Here is a 21170-nt window from a genome sequence, read left to right as displayed (position 1 = left end):
CCAGTTATTTCCAAATTTCTCCGAGACCTCAGGAAAGAACACAATAAATTCATTCACTTACGTGTGACAGCAACTAATAAGAACTATCACCTTCATCCCATAAAACATTTTATTTATTTATTTATTTGACAGACAGAGATCACAAGTAGGCAGAGAGGCAGGAAGAGAGAGAGGGAGAAGCAGGCTCCCCTCTGAGCAGAGAGCTTAATGGGGGGCTCGATCTCAGGACCCTGAGATCATGACCTGAGCTGAAGGCAGAGGCTTAACCTACTGGGCCACCCAGGTGTCCCATATCCCATAGAAGATTCAACCTAAAGATTCTATACCCCAGTTCCTAATTTGTTAGGAAATAAGGTTAGATCGTTAGACAATGTAACGTACAACATTGTCTTCTGAGGACAAGTCCCCACCCACATAAGGACTCCGTCCTCTCGGTTGACTTCCAACCCAATAGAACACACAGACTCTCTCTCTAGGGAATTTGGAGTTGGCCAGTACAAAACTGAGTTGGTGGGGTCTGCTGGTCACTTTGCGTGAGAATATAAAAGCTCTAGAACTGAAAGGGCCTTGGTCCACTATCCACACAAAGAAGCAGAGAATGTCAATCAGCAGAGAAGCATGAACTAAGCAGAGGCAAGAGTGAATGAGGGTGAGAATGGCCACTTCCCTTCTAGTCCCAGACCTTTCTGAAGCAAGTACTCCTTCTGCCATTTGGCTCTGAGTCGTATCCTTAACTGAACATCCCCCATCATTTTAGTAATCCTACTTTGACTGGATTTCTCGTGCTTCTCTTACTTACAGGACACTCTCTGTGTTCTTCACAGGGCTGGGTCCTACAGAGGTGCCCAGTGATTCTTTGTGAAACATATGAGTGATGTCAGTTCACACAAATACAGAAACGGAGGCATTTGCAGATTTTCGATTGTTAGTCGATTAGATTGTTGAGCCTCTATGTGGCCAAAGACCTATACTTGTTGCAAGGGTCCCTGGGGTCTAGGAGACAGATAAGACAGTTACTCAACCCAAGAGACAGGAGGTCAAACCTAAAGGAGAAGAAAAGCCAAGGATGATTAAAAAAACAAGAACAAACAAACAAAAAACAGGAGAGCTAAGGAGATGCCCAAACCAAGGAATCTAAAAGCAGATATCAAGGTTAAAGCTTGGATGGGGCTTTAAGGACCAGGAGTAAACCCAAAACATCCTTGTCTTTAGCATCTGGCCAAAGATGAACTTGACCGGCACCGTTTTGGGTGGTAGAAGTCATTCTCCGTGGCTTCAGTTACCCCTTTCTCAATGCCTTTGACCTTCCAACATTGATTGTAAAATCCGTGTGAACTGTGGACGATGTCTTCATTGGAACACATCTCAAACACACGCAAATCAACAAATCCTCCGCTGACTACAGTGGGCAAAGGCTGATTCCTCCTTGGAGCCCATTCCAGGGACTAGGAAAAGGTAGAACTCAAGTGAGCGAGCCACAATCAGGGGTGAGTGAGTGCCCACAGGCTACTCCCCCCGAGAGTGGCATGGTGGTGGTGGACAGGTATGCACCCCGGGGAGGAAAATGGCAGGCTTTTTAGGTGGTGAGCTGAAGGATGACCATATACTCTGAAAAGGGACGGCTAAGGAGGCAGGAGAAAGGGCTCTTCCAGCCAAATGCCTCAGACACTCTGAACTACCCCATTACGGCCAACATTAGGAGCCAGGATTTATGATTCAGAATCAGGTGGGGTTTTTTTGTTTATTTGTTTATTTGGGAGTTTTGTTGTTGTTGTTTTGTTTTGGAGGGAGGTGGAGGCAGGGAGAAGTCCTGGTGATTTCAAGTCTTGGAGGAGAAGAGCAAAAGCTGTCATGGAGGAGAACGCTGACTGTACAACTGGATTATAAACCTGCATGGGGCAGGGGTTGGGGGTGCTGATGCGGGGGGCACTCTCTCCCACTTAATTAGAGTAACAAATTGCTCATACCTGGCATACTGTCTGAGTAGGAAAGGAAGTAGCAAAAAATGGAAGAAGAATGAGAATTTAAAAAAAGAATTAGCCGGTATCAGATGTTTTCTGCTTGGTGTCTGCTTGCCCAGGTCTGACTGGTGTAGCTTATAATTAGTCTCTGCTTGCAGATGTGTGGTTCCAAAGACTTGTGGATTAAGGAGAAACTCTAGAATTTCTCAGGACCTGACAAGTTGTAACGTGAAGAGCTACACTTAGTCCATTAAAGATTTTTCACAGTGACATTTGAGTGCAGCTGGAGAGATCTGCCTCCTTGCCATTTATCATTTTCAGGCCACGGGTGTCGGCAAGGAGGTTACTATGAAGAACAAAACAAAATGGATTGCGTGTGTAGAGGTGAGCCGGCGAATACTGATAAATGTGCTCCACTGAATGTCAGCAAATGTCACTTGAGAAGCCATTTGCCGCTACCATAACAGCCTCCCAAACCCAACAAAGATTAGCAAAACCAGGCCAAACGATGGGGCGTCTTGCTTCTGCATGAATAAGCAATCAGCCCTCTCAGAAGTTACACCAGAAAGTTGTTAAACTTGATCGAAGAAGCGTTTCCACCCATACTGACGCATGCTAGAGAGTGCTACTGAGGGTTGGAGACCTCGTGAGGACATCAGCATGGTGGCTCAGGGAAGGACCCCATGACCCCTCTGTCCCAGGTGGGTGCCTTCCTTTTGTGTGCAGAGAAACTTCCTTGTCTCCTGGGCCCCCTGGCGGGGTGTTTCCCGTCCCCTCCTCTTGTTGCTTCCACTGATTCCGTGGACCCCTCCCCTGCTCCTGGTCTACCCTCCCTTGCATGGGACCCAGGAGTGGCTGAAGATGTGATCTGGGTACCAGGATGTGAGGGTGCTGTCCTCACATGCCATGTCAAGACAAGACCCAGTGTGCCACCCTTGAGCCAGACCGTCCATTTCTTACTCAAGAAAGGGCTTTTCAGTGTGTCCTCTGGTTAGTTTGAAAATTTGCGTAATGGAAAGTTCTGTTTGATTCTTGGTCATGGGGCCAAACGGTTGCCTGTGTGTGATTTGGGATTCGGGGAAGCTAAGGCCAAGTTTTCTTCAGAATGCAGCTGGGGTCGAGGCGGTCCCCTCTTTCTCCTCAGCTTGGTGAGTCTCTAAGGTTGACTACGGGAAGGCAAATGGGAAAGAAGATCATATTCTCCGAAAAGCTCTCCAGGGAAATGTGAGACTAATTAAAATAAAATTCCAGTCCCTGTTCTGTTTTTAATCTCTGGGGGTTCCTCCTCCTCAGCACATACACACAGGGTCATCCAATACTTTTTTCCTCCTTTAGACCAAGAGTCTCACACAGGAGCTGGAATTTGTCTGGCCTTGTAAACACACCACACGCGCACCCAAGCGCATCGTCTGCACCAGCCGAGGTCAGTTCAGCTTTCACTGGAGGGAATCCTGCGGTATAGGGCTCCCATACAAGAAGCCCTTTATTGAACGTGCCTCCCAGTCTCTGCCGCTCGGTGCGCCAGACACACTTCCCACACTTCCCTCTTCACACTGTTTAGCCTGTATATGGTGGAGTTGAACACACTTTACATCCCGGACAAAAACAGGCTCTTGGGAGGGCGAGCTTCCCTCTGATGAATTTGGAGAGACGGCACATAGAGGAGAGGTGGGAAGCTGGCTCTTCTTCAGCTGCACACATTGCAGAATGTTCCAGAACCCTTAGTGTTTCCCCCTTTACAATTTGGTGCCTCCCATGGAAGGGCCTTTCCTTAGGTCTTGGGAACTCAAAAGACATCTGTTTATGAAGACTGATTTGCCCTCAACTTGTTGACTTTCCTGCTTTGTTTAGGAAGGAACAGTGGTTTGTTTGGGGAAAAAGAGGGGGAGGGTGGAGAAGCAGCAGAAGAAAGGCAGATTTCTGGAGCAGAAGTGGAGGTGAGGGCCAAGTGGAGGGGGAGGGAGACACAGTATGTTTCGCTCCAGGCAGGAGCTTTCCCAGCTGAAACACTTTCCGAAGACCTCTCTGCTGTGCCCTCATGGGACTTGCATGTCCCAGGCCCAAAGACCTCATAAAACATGAAACATATTCTGAAGAAAAGATAATATGGATGTCAATTTCCCTCTTTGCCAGGATTATTTATTTTTCTGGTTGTGGTAGTTTAAAATTTGTGTCTTCAAGCTCCAACTATAATAAGCATCTGTTTCCAGGAGAAAAAGAAAAAAGAAAAAAAAAAAACCTGTTCATTGCTGATTAATATCACCCAAATCCTGCCATAGCTGGAGGCCAGAGCTATGTGAAAACTTACCTTCCTATTGTTGTGTCTTTTTTTTTTTTTAAGATTTTATTTATTCATTTGACAGAGAGAGATCACAAGTAGGCAGAGAGAGCAAGAGGGAAGCAGGCTCCCCACTGAGCAGAGAGCCCCATGCTGGACCCGATCCCAGAACCTTGAGATCATGACCTGAGCCAAAGGCAGCGGCTTAAACCACTGAGCCACCCAGGCACCCCCTATTGTTGTGTCTTTAAAGAACAAAACAACAAGTCTACAGATGAGGGTAGCCAGCATTGGCTCTGTCTCTCAGATGAGAAAAAGCAAAGCTAGGTTGGGTGAACCACTTTATCCATCCACTAATTAGTAACACCATCAGGTTTCCTTGTTTTTAATCCACAGGCCATTTTCAGTGGACTCTGCTCTGCTCTGGGTATAAAAACCTAACGAGCCCCCCCCCTTTCACCATTTTGCATTCCAGGATGTTTGGGAAAAAACCTTTAAATTGGTACCATAAGAGAAAGGTTTGTTAAAAATAGGAGACCTCTTAGAATTTCAGGAATCCCCTCCTTCTTGCAAGACTGTGAACAAGACTTCAGTAGAGGGAACATTTGTCTGTAGAGATGTCCTCTGAGTAAGAACACTCACTCTGCTCTCAACAGGCGTCATTGTAAGAGCCCTAGACCCATCATAACTTCAGAATAAGCTCCCTCAGCCTAACTGAGGAAAAGATACATTAATGGGGGAGAAAAATAAGAGAGGTTCAAGTTAACGCAGCAGGCAGGCCACCCTAAAAAAGAAATGTTTTGAGGAATTTATTATCAGGCTTCTAAATAATTTCATTCATTTAAGGAAGCACTTTTTAATGCCTATGTTATGTCAGACCTGTCACTATATCTGAACTGGAAACCAGTTTTGCCTATATGTCATTCTGCTCATCATCTCAAATCATCCTCAGCTTTCGCCCCACCACTTCCAGGAAGCCTTCTGAGATTTCTCCCATGCTTCCTTCCAGTGTGCTCCCAGCCAGGACACCCACAGAACAGCATTGTTCTGTGCTGTTGACCTGTGCATGTTCCTCTCCCCCAACAAGTACCAGCTCCCTGAGAAAAGGGCCTCTATCTTACTTATCTCAGAGATGGTCTTCCCTAATATGCTCCTTGAAAGGGGATTTATAGCAACTGAAAGCAAGGTTATCTTTCACACACTTGAGATTTAAACCACCTTGGTTTAAATATATCAGAAACAGCGTTCTCCTTCTTGGCTATTGGTAGCAGTCAGCATTCAATGAAGGGGAAGGATGTGGATGAGGGAGAGGTAAGAGGGTGTCCAGTCTAGATCATAGGGGCCCCTCTCAGCAGTGGAGGCAAAATCAGACTGGTTAATTTGGGCTCAAAGGAGAGGGTAATTGTGGAAATCTGGTGTTTGCTGGCAGGTGTTACCACCCTTTTTGATACACTTCTAAAACAGTTTCCCCCACCTCTGTGTCAAATATGGCTTTAGAAATTTAAGGTTATGCTCTTCATCCACATATATTGGGATAGAAATGGGGAGAGTTCACATTTCCTTTTCTAGAACTGTCAGCACTCAGGCACCAAAGCTTCTTAGTACACTAATTTTCGTTATTTCCCTGAAGGAAAAGTAGGAATCATTGCACTATCCTTCCTTTTTCTGTGCTCAAGTAATCAGCGGGGAGAGAATACCCACCGCTTCCCCCAAAACAGCACAGTGAATTTTACTGTTGAAAACGAAGATTTTGCGTGGGGGTTGCTAATGTTAATAACTTTTGACGGAAAAACTTTTTAAAATCAGGAATTCAGAGATGCCCTTCCTGCCTTCTAACACCTGTTGTTTTCATATAGGCCTTTCAGGGAAGAACCTTTCTTAACATTTTTCTGTCTTCTTAAAGCAAAAAGTCCCCCAAAGCGGGCAGAATGCATCGCGTCCGAATTGAAAGTGAGGGTAGGAAAAGCCGGGCTGCCAGTCCCTTGGTAAGTGGGCAGAATCCAACAATCTGGCGTGACTATTATTTTTTTCCTGCTGGGCCCTTCCAAAAAGCCTCACCTAGCATAATTTGAAATAACCTTTCTTATCATGCCATATGTTTCGTTTTGGTTCCTGTAATATTTACTTGTTTCTCTACACAGGTGGGGAGGGGGGATCTGCTTTGATTTGAAGAAGAAAAAGATCTTTAAGGTTTCTAAATGTAACAATTGTTCAAAAGTTCTTTCCCTCTCAAATTGGCATTCAGAAAAACATATTTACATATTCACTTCCGTCGGTGTGAGAGCAGAATTGCCACTTTTGCTCAAAAGGAAAAAGTTTTTGAAATGACACAAATCAATATCTGCGTATTTTTAGAATTAAGACGCTTGTATTCACTGTCATGGTGGGATTTCCTTCCAGGGGAATCTTCCACAGGGAAAGTACCCAGTCTAGGGAGCATTTAAAGAAATTTTAATATCCAAACAAGAGCAGTATTACCATTGCTATCCACTCCCTGGCCCAGAGGAAAAACAATTAATAATTTGCATATGCTTCTGACACAAATTAAAGACAAAGGGCCCGTCACAGACTGCGATTACCACGCAGCCCTCAGAAAGCTGCATTGCCCCAGCCCAGCACTCTTCTTGCTTTCAAATGAATAGCATTAAGCTCGATAACTAAAAATAGTGGTTCTGGGCCCTCTGGCCTAGTCACACCCTAGAATCGTGTGTCCCCAGTCAGAAACATCTCTCAACCTCTCCACCAGCTTCCAGGCAAAAAGAATGTATAGTTCCAAGGGGAAAAAATACGTATATACTTTGCCCTTCTTATTTTAATGGCCAAACATTGTAATGCTAGCTAAATAGAAATTCTTGTCTGTTAATAGGTTCCTTTAGTTTGTAATAAATAGGAATGCTAATGACTAAAATTTGGTATTTGGTATGCATTAGCTTTTGTGAGCCTTTCTTTACAGTCCTCATTGACATGCAATATGGCAAGCTTCCTTTGAAACATATTTATAAAATAACTACAGTATAATTAAACCAACAAAGCCATCTTTTAAATACACTTAATAGCTTGGTTTTTTTTTCACCTCAGTAAAAATTTATTTTAAAAAGAAAAATAGTTATGCCTCAGTTCCACTGTATATTTTATTCTGTGCATCTAATATTTCCTTTGCATCTACAATCTATGCATATCTAATTCTTTTTGACAACTATGATTACTAATAAAGTTCTCATGAAAGATATGCTTCATAGCTTCTTCAACAAGAACAATGTTTTTTTGTTAATGGAAATTGTAACGTATCTTGGCAGACACAATATAGAAGATGTGCTTTTTTCTGAATTGTTAATATCGCTGTGTTGAACGCACAGGAGCAGATCAGCAGATATGGCAGGTAATAATCAGAGTGGATGCTATTTTGAACAAAGTAACTAAAAATATTTTAATGATATAAAAGCAATAGATAAATAAAAGCAATTATGTTTAATTTGGCTTTCTGTGTGCGAACAATTTTTGGTTGCTGCTGTTGTTGCTGCTGCTGCTGCTGCTGCCGCTGCCGCCGCTGCCGCCGCCGCTGCCGCCGCCGCCGCCGCCGCCGCCGCCGCCGCCGCCGCCGCCGTCGTCTGTGTGTTTAACAGAGGAAGCTCCGGAGCGCGGTGTGATCCGCACAGAAGCGGCTCAGCCTTCTTGCAGCCGAAGGGTCCTGCGAGCCGCCCTTTCTCCGCTCTAGGCGGCTTCAGCCTCCCAGGGGCGAAGGGCCCGGCAGCATGCTAATTCGCAAAGCGCAGTGGCTCAAGTTCACCAAGTTTTCCCCAATATTGCAAACCATTGCTCTATCTCACGGTTTAAGACCACAATATTTCCAAAAAGGAGAAACTCCAAAAGATCCCAGGCGCAGGACGGGAGCAACTGGAGCGGGCTCTGACCGCTTCTGAGCCTCCCGGACCCCTGCCCGCTCCCATGTGCCCCACGCGCCTCGCTCCCGTCCTTCTCTCCGAAACTCTGTCCTCTCCGCCGAGGGGCTGCCAGGCCCCCAACCCACCCCCCCACCCCCCCGCGCGGAGAATAAACACAGTCGACATCACTGTTATAATCTTTATTTAAAACTGTTTCCAAGGTTACAAATTACCGTGCCTCGTATGCAACAGGTTCCTCCGAAGCGGTATCATTACAGATTAACTGTAATGTGCAGGATTAGAATAAAAGCATAAGGGATTAGGTAAAAGGGGGGACGCCGGAGAAAGAACGCCCGAGCCCATCCCGACGAGCTGGCGGTGGAAACCGCGTAGAAGCTCGGTGTCCGGGCGCCGGGGCTCGCCGAGCTGGAGCCCGCTCCTCGGCTCCTGGGCCCCGGAGCGGTCAGGGGTGGCGGCGAGGGAAGGGCCAGGGCGGCCGGAGGCTGCGGGGCGATGCTTCCTGGGCGCCAGGGACTAGGGACGGGGCCCCTGGACTCAGGCAGGCTAGGGGCCCTGAGGCCGCGGAGGCGGAGGCGCGGGCATGTCTAAGGCCCGGCGGGGGCCGCGGGCAGTGCCGCGCCCGAGACACGATTCCACCGCCGGGCGAAGCAGCCGGAGAGCAGCGACGGGGACAGCACGCCCACACGGGGGTCAGCGGGCTCATCCGTGTGGCTGACCCGGCCTTCAAGGTCCAGGCCTGGTGGGGCCCTTTCCGGCGTCCTCGTCTAGCCCCCACACGGCCGTCGCGCTGCTGCCGGCCTGGGGTGGGGGCCGGGGCCCGCCGGCCGCTTCGGGGCCCAGGACGTGGGCCTTGGCCGCCCGCAGAGGCCGTGCGCTCCATTAGGCCACGTCCCGGATCCGCCCGCCCCCGGCCCCGGAGCTCCAGAAAGGCCCCAGAGCCTTCGCCCCTTCGCTCTGCTTGCTGCGGGGCCAGAGCTCGCCGTGCTTGGGCCTTGGGCCACGGCCTTGGGAAGCGGACGCGGCCCCGAGGGCTGTTCGCGTGTCCGCGCGGAGGGCGCGGGGCTGGAAAAACAAACAGGGCGGGCGCGGAGGCTGGGGGGGACGGGCTGGGGGCTGGAAGGAAGTGCGCAGTGTGGCAGGAGAGCCGAACAAAGCCCTCACGGGAGCCCCGTCACCCCGCGGTGACCTCGGGCCCGCCCCGCTGAGCCACGGAGCCCCAGGCCCTAGCCTCCGAGCAGGCCGCGCAGCTCCGCCGCCGCACGCCAGGCCTCCGGGCCTCCGGACCTCCGGGCCTCCACCGCCGCCCGAGCCAGGGCTCTCCTTGGGTCTCGCCTGCCGAGCCCGGGACCCGCCCAAGGGCTCCGAGGACCGCTGGGGCGGTAGTTAAGCCTCACCCCCGCCCCCAAAGCCAAAAGTGCGAGGCTTGTGTGTGAGGGGGTGGCTCCATACCGAGGTCCTCCATAAGGAAACGGGGTGATTCCGGGGCCGCAGGAGCCACAGCTCTGCCAGCAGCCCCAGACGGGAGGAGCGGGCTCCCAAGTGGACCACCAGATTCGCCGAGGTTCCTGCTTCCAGTAGAAGGGCCCCGGGCTGAGGAGGCTGCGGGAGGGGACTGTCGCAAACAGCTGTTCCTCATACATATTTCATTACACAATCAGATAATGCGTCCCACCACCTTCTCAATTATTCACAGATAAACATTTTCAAGACGTTTTGACATCTGTCTTAGTGCCTGCTATTAATTTAGTAATCACTGTAGTTAAAAATGTATGGGATTTTTGCCGTCGGAGCACCTCCTCTCGGGCGCGCGGGCCCAGTGTTGGGCTGCGCCTGGAAGCCTGGGCCCTCCGGGGGCGAAGACACCTTTGGAGGTGAGACGGCCTCACTAGCGCATTGACACTGTTAATGGAAGGGATTAAAGGGGTATCTGGTTATTTTATTTTATTGTCGAAGGTGGTGGTTGTCCCCTTCCCAACCCGCATACACCGCCCCCACCTTTCCCGCCCCAGTCTAAGACCGGACAGCGACGTTCGGCCCCTTGCCCCGGGCAGCGGAAATGGTTAGCTTCTATCTAGACGTCGGGTTTCTGCAGAGGAAGAGGCGGGCAACTCCACTGGGCTCCCTTGGAGAGAGAGACGGGGAGAGAGAGAGAGAAACAGAGACGGGGTGGGGTTGAGGGGGAGAAAAAGACAGAAATTCACACCATCACCAAGAATTGCTTACAACAACAACAGCAAAAAACCCTAAAAACGCAGTGCTCTCCTCTCAAGAGGTCACCAACCTAGGCGGTTTTGCCCTGAATCCGGGGGCTCAGGCAGAATTGACCAGGGCTTTTAGGAAACTCAGAGAAAAATAAATTCGCTCCAGTGACTGTACATGGGGCATTTAGGCTATGAGAAACCGAGCTGCTTTCCTGCTTGAGTGATGAATGTTGCAATGACATTAGCTACCTACACGCAATTTTATAAATCACACTAGCTGAGTTTGGAGGATTTCGTAGAATTAATTGGTAAGTAAGAGCAAACATCTTTAATTCTAAAATGCTGTTTGTTGTGTACTATTAGGAAGGCTCTAAAGAAACTACCCAAAGAGGGGAGAGATGCCCCCAAGGTAAAGGAGTCGGCTTCTTTGTGCCACTGAATCTCAGCTACAAGGAATGGCAGTCACTCTGGATTTGGGAAGGACAGTCTCCTCCTTATTCATTTCTCTCTCTTTCTGTCTTGGTCTCTCCCTGAGGTGCGTCAGCAGATGGACTCTTACCAGGGAATAAGGAAAAACAAACCTGGGGAAAGAAAAACGTCTTGGAAGAAACTACCCTTCCAAGGAAGATTGAGTCTAAAATGATTTCATGATATTCACTCTTTATTATTTAGAACAGCTACAAGAACAAACTCTAACTACAATTTCCAGGAATCGAGTGTATCTTTGGGAAAAATTCAAAGGACAGAGTGTTTGTCCCCCCAAAGAAAGAAGTTCTTCCCTACTCAACTCCCCAACCCCCTCCATTTCTAGGGTAAAACTACATTTGTTTAAAAGTGTCCTCCTGCCGTGTTTTCCAGATGGTTCATCTCTTCTTCAGGAGACAGACCTTCCTCGGCCCCTTGGAGGGTGGTCATCCCACTTGCTGGCCCAAAACGTCCTCTTTCTTCTTCTTCTTCTTTTTTTTTTTTTTTTTTTGTCTAAAACAAATCTTCCCAAACTTACCCTCTACTTTCAGAGAGAGAGAGAGAGTCAGGGAGGGAAATGAAGTGAAACGGAGGGGACCATTGCATCCAGTGCAGGAAAACCATAGTGGCTACTGTCTGGAAGGTTCACGGACACTAGGCAGGCAAACGGAGATGGAACCAAAAACAAATCTGTGCACTTGTTTGGGCCTTTCTAGGAGAGCTACTCTAGGAATCACTCCCTGTTCTTCAATCCTAACCCCCACGGGATGGGGGCTCCTGCGTGGGACAGGGGAGGAGGGGGTTTGAACTGCCCAATATCTCACAAAGAAAAGTAGTTTAATAAAAATAATTCAGTGTTCTTTGGAGCCTTCTTTTGCAGACTTACTTTATACAAAGGGACTGGGCTGGAAGTGAACGCAGAGAGGTGTGGAGTTGAGCTAGCCTTCTTTCTAAAGACTCAATTTAGCATAAGAGTAGTGGCGGGGGCAAAATCAGGGCCCTCCCACCTTATGAACCTGATCAGGGTGCACACTGAGTGAGGTCCCTCTCATCCTCCCACAGCATGCAATCTCCTAAACCAATAATAATGACACCAAATAAACCATCCCGGTCCAAATGAGCCTTTCCTGGATTGCCCTCTTCTGTGTGTCTCCAGCCCAGGTGGGAGCAAGGGAAAAGGGCCAGCTTTGGGATGGGGGAGGTGTTCTTTATAGTCTCCCGGACTTGACCTCAAACCTTTCACCTAGTCCGCTCAACAAAGTTTTTCCCTTGGGAGGCAACATCCCTCTACCAGGAAACCCTTGGCTTCGAAGACTGCATCCTCCATGGGCCCTCCATATCCCCGTGTGGGGCTTCCTGTGCCTATGCCCCCATGTGCCTGGGGTCACTCCCCTACGATACGGTGGCTTTTGTCAGCATCTGGACAACCGGGCCGTGCGCTGGAGTGATTCTGCCAGTGGACACTTCTTTTATCCCCAAATTCTGTTCTTAGTGCCGCTCTAATTCCAGCATGTGTTTTCAGGTAGGACTGCAGGGCCGGTTCTCGTGCAGTCAGGTGACTCAGCTTAAGCCTGGCATGTGCGACCCACTGGATCTGCATGGGACAGAGGTGTGCAAGTGCAAACTCGGGGCTTTGGGTGGGAGGCAAGGTTAATATGGCTTCCCAGCCCGGGGGGTGGGGGGGTGGGGTGGGAGGGGGTGGGCCCTCTAGGCCTCCCTTGTATCTTCATCTGCCCAACTTCTTCACATTCCAGGAAGAGGCAGACCCTCCCACGGTCTTGTGCCTTGCTCCCTTCTAGAAGGGCAGAAACTTGTCTCAGTTAATTTTGGCGGGGGCCAAGCCAAATGGGGGTAGGGGTGGAGATGGGGTCCCTAGGTCTCCTCGAGGCTTGGGGCCACACCCCACCTCCAGGCCACCAAACGGACTAAGGAGCCCCAGGATCCTGGGGAAAGTGTAGGACCCAACAGTGGAAGTCACGGAGCCTTGTGGGAAGCCATAGGCGTGTTTGGGGGCGAAGCTCTCCAGCTAGGCCTCCCAAGAACAGCCGCATTTGTAACTGGGAACTTGCCTGGGCCCGCCCCTTCGGCCCCTCCTCCTGCCCCCACCTCAGCCGTCCTGAGCTCAGAGGGCTGCGGGAGAGCGGCCCCGCCACCCCCAAATGCTTTGGGACCATGCCCTCTCTTGGAGCCCTTGGAGTGGCCTAGAGGGTTGGAGCAGGGAGAAGGGTGGCCAAAGGCCATCCTGCATCAGTCCAGCGACATACACCTCTTCTGGGAGCCACCTTGCGAGCCCGCTGGCTAGTCTCAAGGGCAGGAGTAGCGCTGGCCTGGGGCATGCGGGGTGGGGATGGGGTTGTGTGGGTGGTTGCCTGCCGCTGCAAGCGATTCTCAGATGGATTGTGCGAGGACTTGTGCCTTTCTGGAATCCTGTTGATGTATTTTCTCATGAGCGTGAGGGAGAAAGATGCGGACTTGCATCTAACTTCAGGTCAGTTTGTTCCTAAAAGGCCATTGTCAGTCCATCGGTCGGTGGATCTGTCTCTCCTGCCCAGTCGCATAAAGTGAGGCCACCTCTTCCCCACCTTCCACGCAGCCTCCCAGGCGCAGCCAAATATCTAAGGCCCGGGGCCCTGAGGCCTGGCGAGGTGAGGCGCTGAATGTGTACCCCACATTTTGATCCTAAGGCCCAAGGTGCCCAGGTGTCCCCTCGGGGTGAAGCTACAAAACCTACGCGGGAAAGGGGGACTCAGAGAGCTATCCCCACACCCCGTGCAGATTGAAGTTCCAATCTCCGCGAGCGTTGGACCTGCAGACCTGGCATCTCACTGCGGACCCAGCCCAGGATCCAGATTGCTGGCGGGGAGGGAACGGCAGATGGGGGACTTAGGCGGATCTAGGATGAAGGTGGAGATGGCGGGAGGGGAAAAAAGAAAGAAGACTGGGTGGAGTTGTGGGGTGGACATGTAGAGTGGGGATGAAGTTGGGGCAGACTCAGATCGCGCCAGCTTTTCGCCCTGCTTTGGGGAAGTGCAACGGGCTGCGCCTCTACCACCCCCCACCCCTGGAAAATAAAGCTAATGATGTAGTAATTTAGGAGGGGTGAGGGGCTGGGCGAAAGGAGGGAGGGAGGATGGGGACCGCGCGCCCCAAGAGCGAAGGAAAGCAGCTGTGGAGGCGCTGCCCAGGGCTCAGGCTTCCCAACAGGTTAGCTAGACGGGGAACCACCCGGCATTTCGCAGGAAAGGGGGGGGAGGCTGAGCGAGAGGGGGAGAGAGCCTCAGAAGAGGACAGAGGGAGGGAGGGAAAGAGAGAGAGGAGCGAGAGCGCGCGCCGCGCGGTTTAAAAGGAGACACTTACACTTCCTAATGAATATTTATCCGCCGCTGCTTCCTGCTCCCGGCTTCCCTTACCTTTCCGCAGGTAAGATCTTCCCTGAGCCCCAGCCCTGGGGCCCTCCCAGCTCCCCCAGTCATTCTCGGGGGACGGGCGGCCGGGCGGAAGGGCTCTTGACAGCCCGGGAGCTGGGGCAGCAGGAGGGCGGCTCCGCTCGCGGCTCGGCTTGGGAGATGAGGCTCGAGACCCCGCGCTTGCAAGGGCTGCGTGCGGGGCAACCTGTGTGGAGTGGGTGTGAGTGCGTGTGTGAGAGTGGGTGACAGAGAGAGGATTTGCGTCCGCGAGCGCGCGCGCCTCTGTTTCCCGCGCGCTCCGAGGACATTTTCCGACTTTTCACTCGGACGCCAGGGATTTCTTGCCTTTGCCTTTCTCCGCTTCCCCCTCCTCCGGCTCCGCTCGCCCCCTCCAACTCCCCCACCCGGGGCTGCCAAGAAGCTCTTCGGGCTATTGTACAGCTGGCGCGGGCTCTCCCGGGCCCGATCCCGGGTCTCCCATAAAAGAGGGTGTATAGCTGGTTTTCTGCTGTAACCCCCCACACAAAGGCCGCCGGGCCACGGGGTCCCCCGCCCCCTCCTGTCGGCCCTGCTCTTGAGATGCTCCGGCGCGTCCTCCCCTACCCAGCCTCCGCCGTCCCCCATCCCCACCCCCAACACACACACACACACACACACACCTTGGGGTATCAGGGCCCACAACGGAGCTAAGGGTGATTGGGACCTAGGGGTACTGGGTGGAGCTTCACGGGACCAGCCAGCCAGCAGTCATGGGCTGGAACTGGGAGCCGGCGGACCCTCAAGGAGAGGGCGCCTCTCACCACCGACACCACCACCACCACCACCTTCCCTTCCTTCACCTGAGGAAGGAGCACAGGGAATTCGGGGAGGCCAGGGGGAATGTGGTAGGGGAAAAGGAAGGAGGTCGGGGCGGAGGTGATGGAGGAGCAGAATTTTTAAATGGACTTACCCGGCCACCTGTTGGGAATCCATTTGGGGTCAGCCGGCTCCGCAGCTTCTCAAAGTGGACGCACAAAATCAAAAGCCGAAGTTGGAAAAAGAAAATTCTTGCTCTGGCCATCCCCTGGCGCTGCCAGTCAGGCTAGTAGCTCTTGCGCTAGGGTCAGGTGGCTGTAGAGCCAAAAGCAGCTTTGCCACGTCCCCTGCCACCCCAGTTCCCCTCATTCCTCCGCTCCGAGGTCGGGGGCTCTGAGCCCGCGGACTCGGCGCTCAGGGTCCGGCGCCGGCAGTTTGGCTTAAGCCGAGACAAGCCCTGCTCAGAAGTCAAGAGCGGCAGCGCCGCCGCTTTGGCGCGGCCTTTCATGACGCGGTCGCTCCGTATTCTTGTGCCTCGGCCTCTCTGGTCGCCCCCGGACAAAGCCACCGGAGCCCGGCCGCTCCCTTCCCGCTAAATCCCCTTCGGGGTCAATGCGCTACCAGCACCGGGCCGCGCGCTTCTCCTGCCAGCCATGTGGCTCTTAAAGAGCCGTACCACCCCCCCCCTCCGGCCTGCGCGCTCCCCCGACCCCCGCCTCCCCGCCCCTCTCCTCTGGATCTAGCCCCCCACGCCGACGCCTTAGGTCCCTGCTGCCCCGACCGGTGCCTGCGGACTCCTAGCCCCCTCCCTTCACCTCCTCCCCTGAGCAGTTGGTGGGCCTGGCCTTAGGGCCATGGGGCTGAGTTTTACCCCTACTCCAGGTCCCCTTTCTCTCCAACACTTTCATTCTTCGCTTGCCGGCTCCTACCTTTGCCTTGATCCTGCCCAGGGCAGAGATGATCCCTAAAGATCCTCAGTTTGGGCTTGAATCAGGGGGTCCCGGGATGGGAAATGGGGCGGGGCATGCCAGTTGAGCTGGGGGAAAGAAAGGGACAAGGAGCAGACCGGATGGACTTAGAAGGTTCCGCTACCCCAGGGCCTCACTGGCCTTTTGGCAGAGGGTGAGGACTGGCTGGGTGCCACTCATTCCTAGAGGTGGCCACCCTGGAATGGGGTCCTGAAGTTACCAAGCTGGCCAGTCGGCTGCGTATCTGAGGGATTGTGAGTTTGTAGTGGGGGGCATCTCCAGAAGGCCCAGAGTGTGGATCTGAGAGAAGACTGCTTCCCAAGCCCAAAAGTAACCCTTAAAAGCCCAAGACCTGGGTGTGTAAGGAGGGATCTTGAGGGACAACTGTCCAGGGAATTGGGCATGGGAGGAGAGAAGGAACAGAGAGGGAGTCTACTCCTTTTTCAGAGGACTGAAACCCAACTTTTAACTGTGCTCCTTAGATTTGCTGACCAAACATGTGACTTGTCCCACTGAGAAAACAGGAGGTAGTTGGTGGCTTTGGTCCCACTACCTTACATAGTTCTCCCTCAGGCCTGTTTTAGTCCCATCTTGCCCTAGCAGCCAGTTGGTCCTGGTCAGGGAAACCCTGCTTAAATGTTTTTCTTTAAGCTGCCCAAGGACTGGAAGCATGATTAAAGAGAGACCAGAGAAGGCTTGGTTTTCTGGGGCAGGGGAAGTGGGACAAGGTAGGCTAGAACACATCGCCTTTCCTAGTGCCAGCTGTTTGTTTGGGGTCTGAGATGGAGGGGCAATGATAGTTTGAGGAGTTGGGTGTGCCTACCCTTCTCAAATTCAAGCCTTAGCACACCAGTTCTGGAGGTCTCAAGGAGATCTCTGCAAAGAAGTAGCCCGTCTCCTGGGCTGTGGAGCCCAAAGGAATTTGGGTAGGGAAGAGGATGGAAAACTGAGCCTCCCCTGGACATCTGCCCCCTGCCACCCCAGCACTAGTCCAGATGCATCTTTAAGGAATTGGGGTAAATGATTTGAAATTAGCCCTCTTGGGAGAGGTTGATAGTGCACTCCCTGGACTAGAACCTGAGGCCACAGGCCTCCTCCCCAGCCCCTATCACTCACAACTCCCAAGTCTCCCATCTCTCTCTCTCTCTCTCTCTCTCTCTCTCTCTCTCTCTCTCTCTCTCTCTCGGCTGGGTCTGCACAGCCAACTGGGAAGGGTTTGTGCCCTCTCTCTTGGGCCTGGCAGTGGGAGGTGCGGTGGCCCAAGACAGAGCCAAACTTGTCTTGTTTGAGGATGTGGGGGGTGGAGGGGCCTTCAGCGGGCGGTGGGGCTCATTAGGCAGAGTGGGGTGCCGAGAGGTGCACAGCGCCCGCCCCGGAGGCCGCCTTTGAGCAGTCGGGGCAGCTTCATTAAGCGGCGCTAACAAGGCATACAAATGCCGGGCCCAGCAGCTTTCTTGCGATGCCGGGGCCTTAGCAGGGCGCCAAGCTAATGAGGGTCACTCAAAGGGGCTGATCAAATATTCAAATTTCTCCGCACGCCAGGAACTTTTATGTGCGGTGAAAGTTGAGGCAACTGAGCTGTGTTTACTGTCCCGGGCGACAATTGCTCTGAGCGCGGGTCCGGGGAGGCTAAGGCGGGGGGCGAGAGGGGGAGGACGGGGGCGCAGGGAGGGAGCAGTTGTTGTTGTTGTTGTTGTTTTTCATTCAAAGGAAAGTAATCGGGGTCCTTGAAGGGCTTCGAGGCCTCCCCGCCTACGTGCTGCACTCCCCTGCGTCCTCCTGGGCCGCCCGCGCCAAGCGCCTGGGTTTGTAGCTTGCGGCGAGGCCCAAACCGCGGCACCCGGGACCAACCCCTGCCTCCCGAAGTCCTGGGGGCCGGAAGGGCCGTCGCCCCCCCTCCCCCAGTACAAACCGGCCCTCCACAGCTGAGCAAGGCCGAGTGGGTGTAGCTGCTCACGCCGGCAGGTTTGCGGACCTCTTGGCTTTCCGCATAAGGCCAAGGAAGGAGTGAGTCTCTCGGGCACTTCTCCGGGCGGAGATAGACTGCTGGGCTTCGGGCTAATTTGTAAATAAATGCCCGGTAGGTCCTAGTACGAGAAAGACACTCTCCGACTCAAACGCCCTTTCTCCCTGCACCACCTGTTCGCAGTCCTGCCGGTTGCCCGGCCCAGGATTAAAGCAGAGACGGGGCTGCCAATTTTGTGACCTCTGCCTGTACGGGCTCCACGTCCCAGATCCGGGAGTCTGAGCGGTCAGAGGGCAGGGGAGACCTACAGGCCCCGCGGGCTGACACGTTCATCCCAATCTCGACGCTCTGAGAGACCCTAGGTTCTGCCCCCCCCCCTCCCCTGCGCGCTACCCCTCCAGATGTCCTCCGGGCTCAGCTCTCTGCCCTCCCGCTGCCTCCTGCCTCGGGCCCCCAGAGCGGCGGGAAAGGCGCCTGGGCCCCAGAACCCGAGGTCCTTGGGCTCCTACGCCCCTCCCCAAAGCCCAGCGCCTGGGAATTTGGGAGGGGAAGCTCTAGTGCTCCATAGCCCCCTCCCCCACACGGTCAGCACTCCCGGACCCGGACCCCACAGAGCCTGCGCTCCCAGCTCCACCAGCCATCCGCGCCGAGGACCGGCCACCCCGCCTATTCCCCTCCGTCCCCCAGCTCTCGGGACTCTCAACTTACGGGCTCCCGGCGGCGGGCGTCGTGCTTCGGCCAGAGCGGAGAGACGCTGGCAGCCGCCGGGTCGCGGGGTGGGCTCCGTGGGCGGCGCGGAGCTCGGTTCTCCGGGGAGTCTCTGACAACCCGGGGCTGACCGCCCGCCCCGTGGCGCCGGGCCCTGTCCCAGCGCACAAAGCTGCGCGCCTCGAAGCCGCCCTCCGCCCGGCTTTGCACTCCCGAGTCGCGGCTGCCACCCCAGCAGGCGGGGTGCGGCGCGTCGGCAGGCGCCCAGGCCAAGGCTGGGGGCAGGGGTGTCGCCGAGCTGAGTCGCAGCCCCACTTGCCTCAATTCTCCTTGAGTGATGACGGTTTTCGATTTCAGCACTTTCGGCAGAGCCCGCGGCACCTGCCCAGGCTCCCTCCGGGGCTGGCTAGGCAGCGGCGGGGAGAGGCCGGGTCGCCCCCACCCGGAGGCGGGGGTTGTGGGGACGGGGAGGGGACTGGCTGGGTTCACCCGCCCGCCCGGCGCCTGGGTCCTCGGCTCCAGGGGATGCAGTTTCGGGGTCACGAGCTGCTTTCAAAAAGTTGAACACAATATTCGGAAACCCACCCGTAGGAATTCTCCCCCCACACGCGGCACAATACCCACTCCCTCCCCTTTTTCATTCCTTCCTCCCCCGCTTCCTCCTCCTGCCCCTTCCCCCTCCCACCCCTCAGCCTATAATCCTTCCCATACTAGAGAAAGGGATCGGGAAGAAAAGATGAAGCGTCTGTTTTTGTGTCCCAACCTTAGGGCTCTTTCTGGGCCCGCTGTGAACGACCGCCCAGAGCTTCGAAGCTGAACGGAAAAGGACCCACGGTCGGGAGCAAGCTGCTTGGAGGGGAGAGATCACCCAAAGTGGGCCTTGGCGGGTCTTCCTTTTGAGTGAATATTTCCCTGCCTCAGTCATTGGGTTTAGGACCGGCGACGCTCGGCTGCCAGGGGCGGAGCAGGCGGGTAGCGGGCCTCCTCTCCCAGCCCAGAGCCTCCCGGCCAGAGTAGAGCCTCCGCCGATAGCTCGCCCTTCTCTGCACAGGAGGCCTGGCTCTGCGGGAGTCAAGGCCTAGCAGGACCTGAGCAGGGGTTTAGGAGTGGGACACTCACAGCCCCAGTCACGTTAAGTTTCCCATTTAAATTCTCTCTCAATCTCTTTCTCTCCTCCCTCATTGAGATCTCCAAAGTGGTGTGGACTCTGTGCCTCGCCCCCAGATCTGCATCGGAATGTAGAAAAGATCTTTTTTTTTTTTTTTAAAGAGTTTTGAATTCCTCAATGATTTTTCTTCTGGAAAGGCAGCTTAGGATAATTATTTCAGCTTTATTGAGGGCAGATTAGTTGAAGTCTGGACGCTGCGTTTCAATACGCGTTGTACACGGGCCGACAATGTGGGCATTGTTGGCTACTGTGTGTGAACTCATTCAAAATATACACTTTTTAACACCAAACCGAGTCTTGTCTAAATATACACAGTGCTCAGGGGAAAGACGTCTCTGACCCCGACAAATCTGCGTAAATCACACTTCCATAGTTACAGAAGCCTCACAAAGGGAGGCCCGGCTAAAGATGCTGATTACATCTTCTTAAAAGCAACATACCTTAGAATAAATACCCATACCGGCCTTGGATCCAGGGGAGGGTTTCAGTGGCCAAAGGGAGGGAGGGCTCTCTCTATTCTACGGGCCCTTTGGGGGTCTGTTTTAGGTTTGTCATGTTACTGTGCTTAGATGAAATAGTTTTATTATTATTTTTTCTTTACAATATGAGCAAACACACAGTGTTCAGGCCTATCCTCTTCTTTGAGGAATCCTCCAAAGTTTGAGTGTCCTTCTGGGGCTTGTAGGCAAGTCTAGAGCTTCTTGGAGGAGTAGGAGTCAATGGCTTGTCAGGGGGCTCCAGAGGGTTCCAGACTTCTCAGCTCCCTGGGGGAGTCTGGGGTGGGGGAAGAAAGAAGTGGCTTGCTTTTCAAGATAAAAAGAAGTGTACTGTTATTTTTTCTGGTATTTAAAAATACAGAGCAATAGGGGAAATCAAGTCTTCTTGACCAGGGGCAGAGTAAAGAGAAGTGGGTTAAATCCAATGCAGACGAATTGGGATAAATGTGGCCAATGGTCACACACAGAAAAGACCGGAGCGGCTTCTGACACCCTGAGTCCTGAGCTCAGGCTCTCAGGTGTTAGATGCCCCCCGAAATCCGGAATCCCGGGAGCAGCAGACTGGGTCAGCTTGTGGTGGGCCGCATGATCTCATCTCTTCTTTCTTCCTCGCCACTATTAGTGCTCACATAGGCAGAAAGAGGTAGCCCGACGTGCACACCATGTGCAAACTGTGCCTGCTTAGCCAGCCCTTGGCCTCTCCTTGAGGGCTGGCCCTCGGCCTTCCTGCCGCATGGGGAGCCTCTTACTTCCCAACAAAATCTCCCCTTTAATTGCTCATCCCATTCAACAACTCTCTGTCCATGGCCTTTTGAATTTCTGGATCAACTTCTTTGGGGAAGAGGGAAGAAGGG

The sequence above is a fragment of the Meles meles genome, chromosome 16, assembly GCF_922984935.1.
Source record: "Meles meles chromosome 16, mMelMel3.1 paternal haplotype, whole genome shotgun sequence".
NCBI classification, from domain to species: Eukaryota; Metazoa; Chordata; class Mammalia; order Carnivora; family Mustelidae; genus Meles; species Meles meles.
This window is presented reverse-complemented; position numbering follows the sequence as displayed.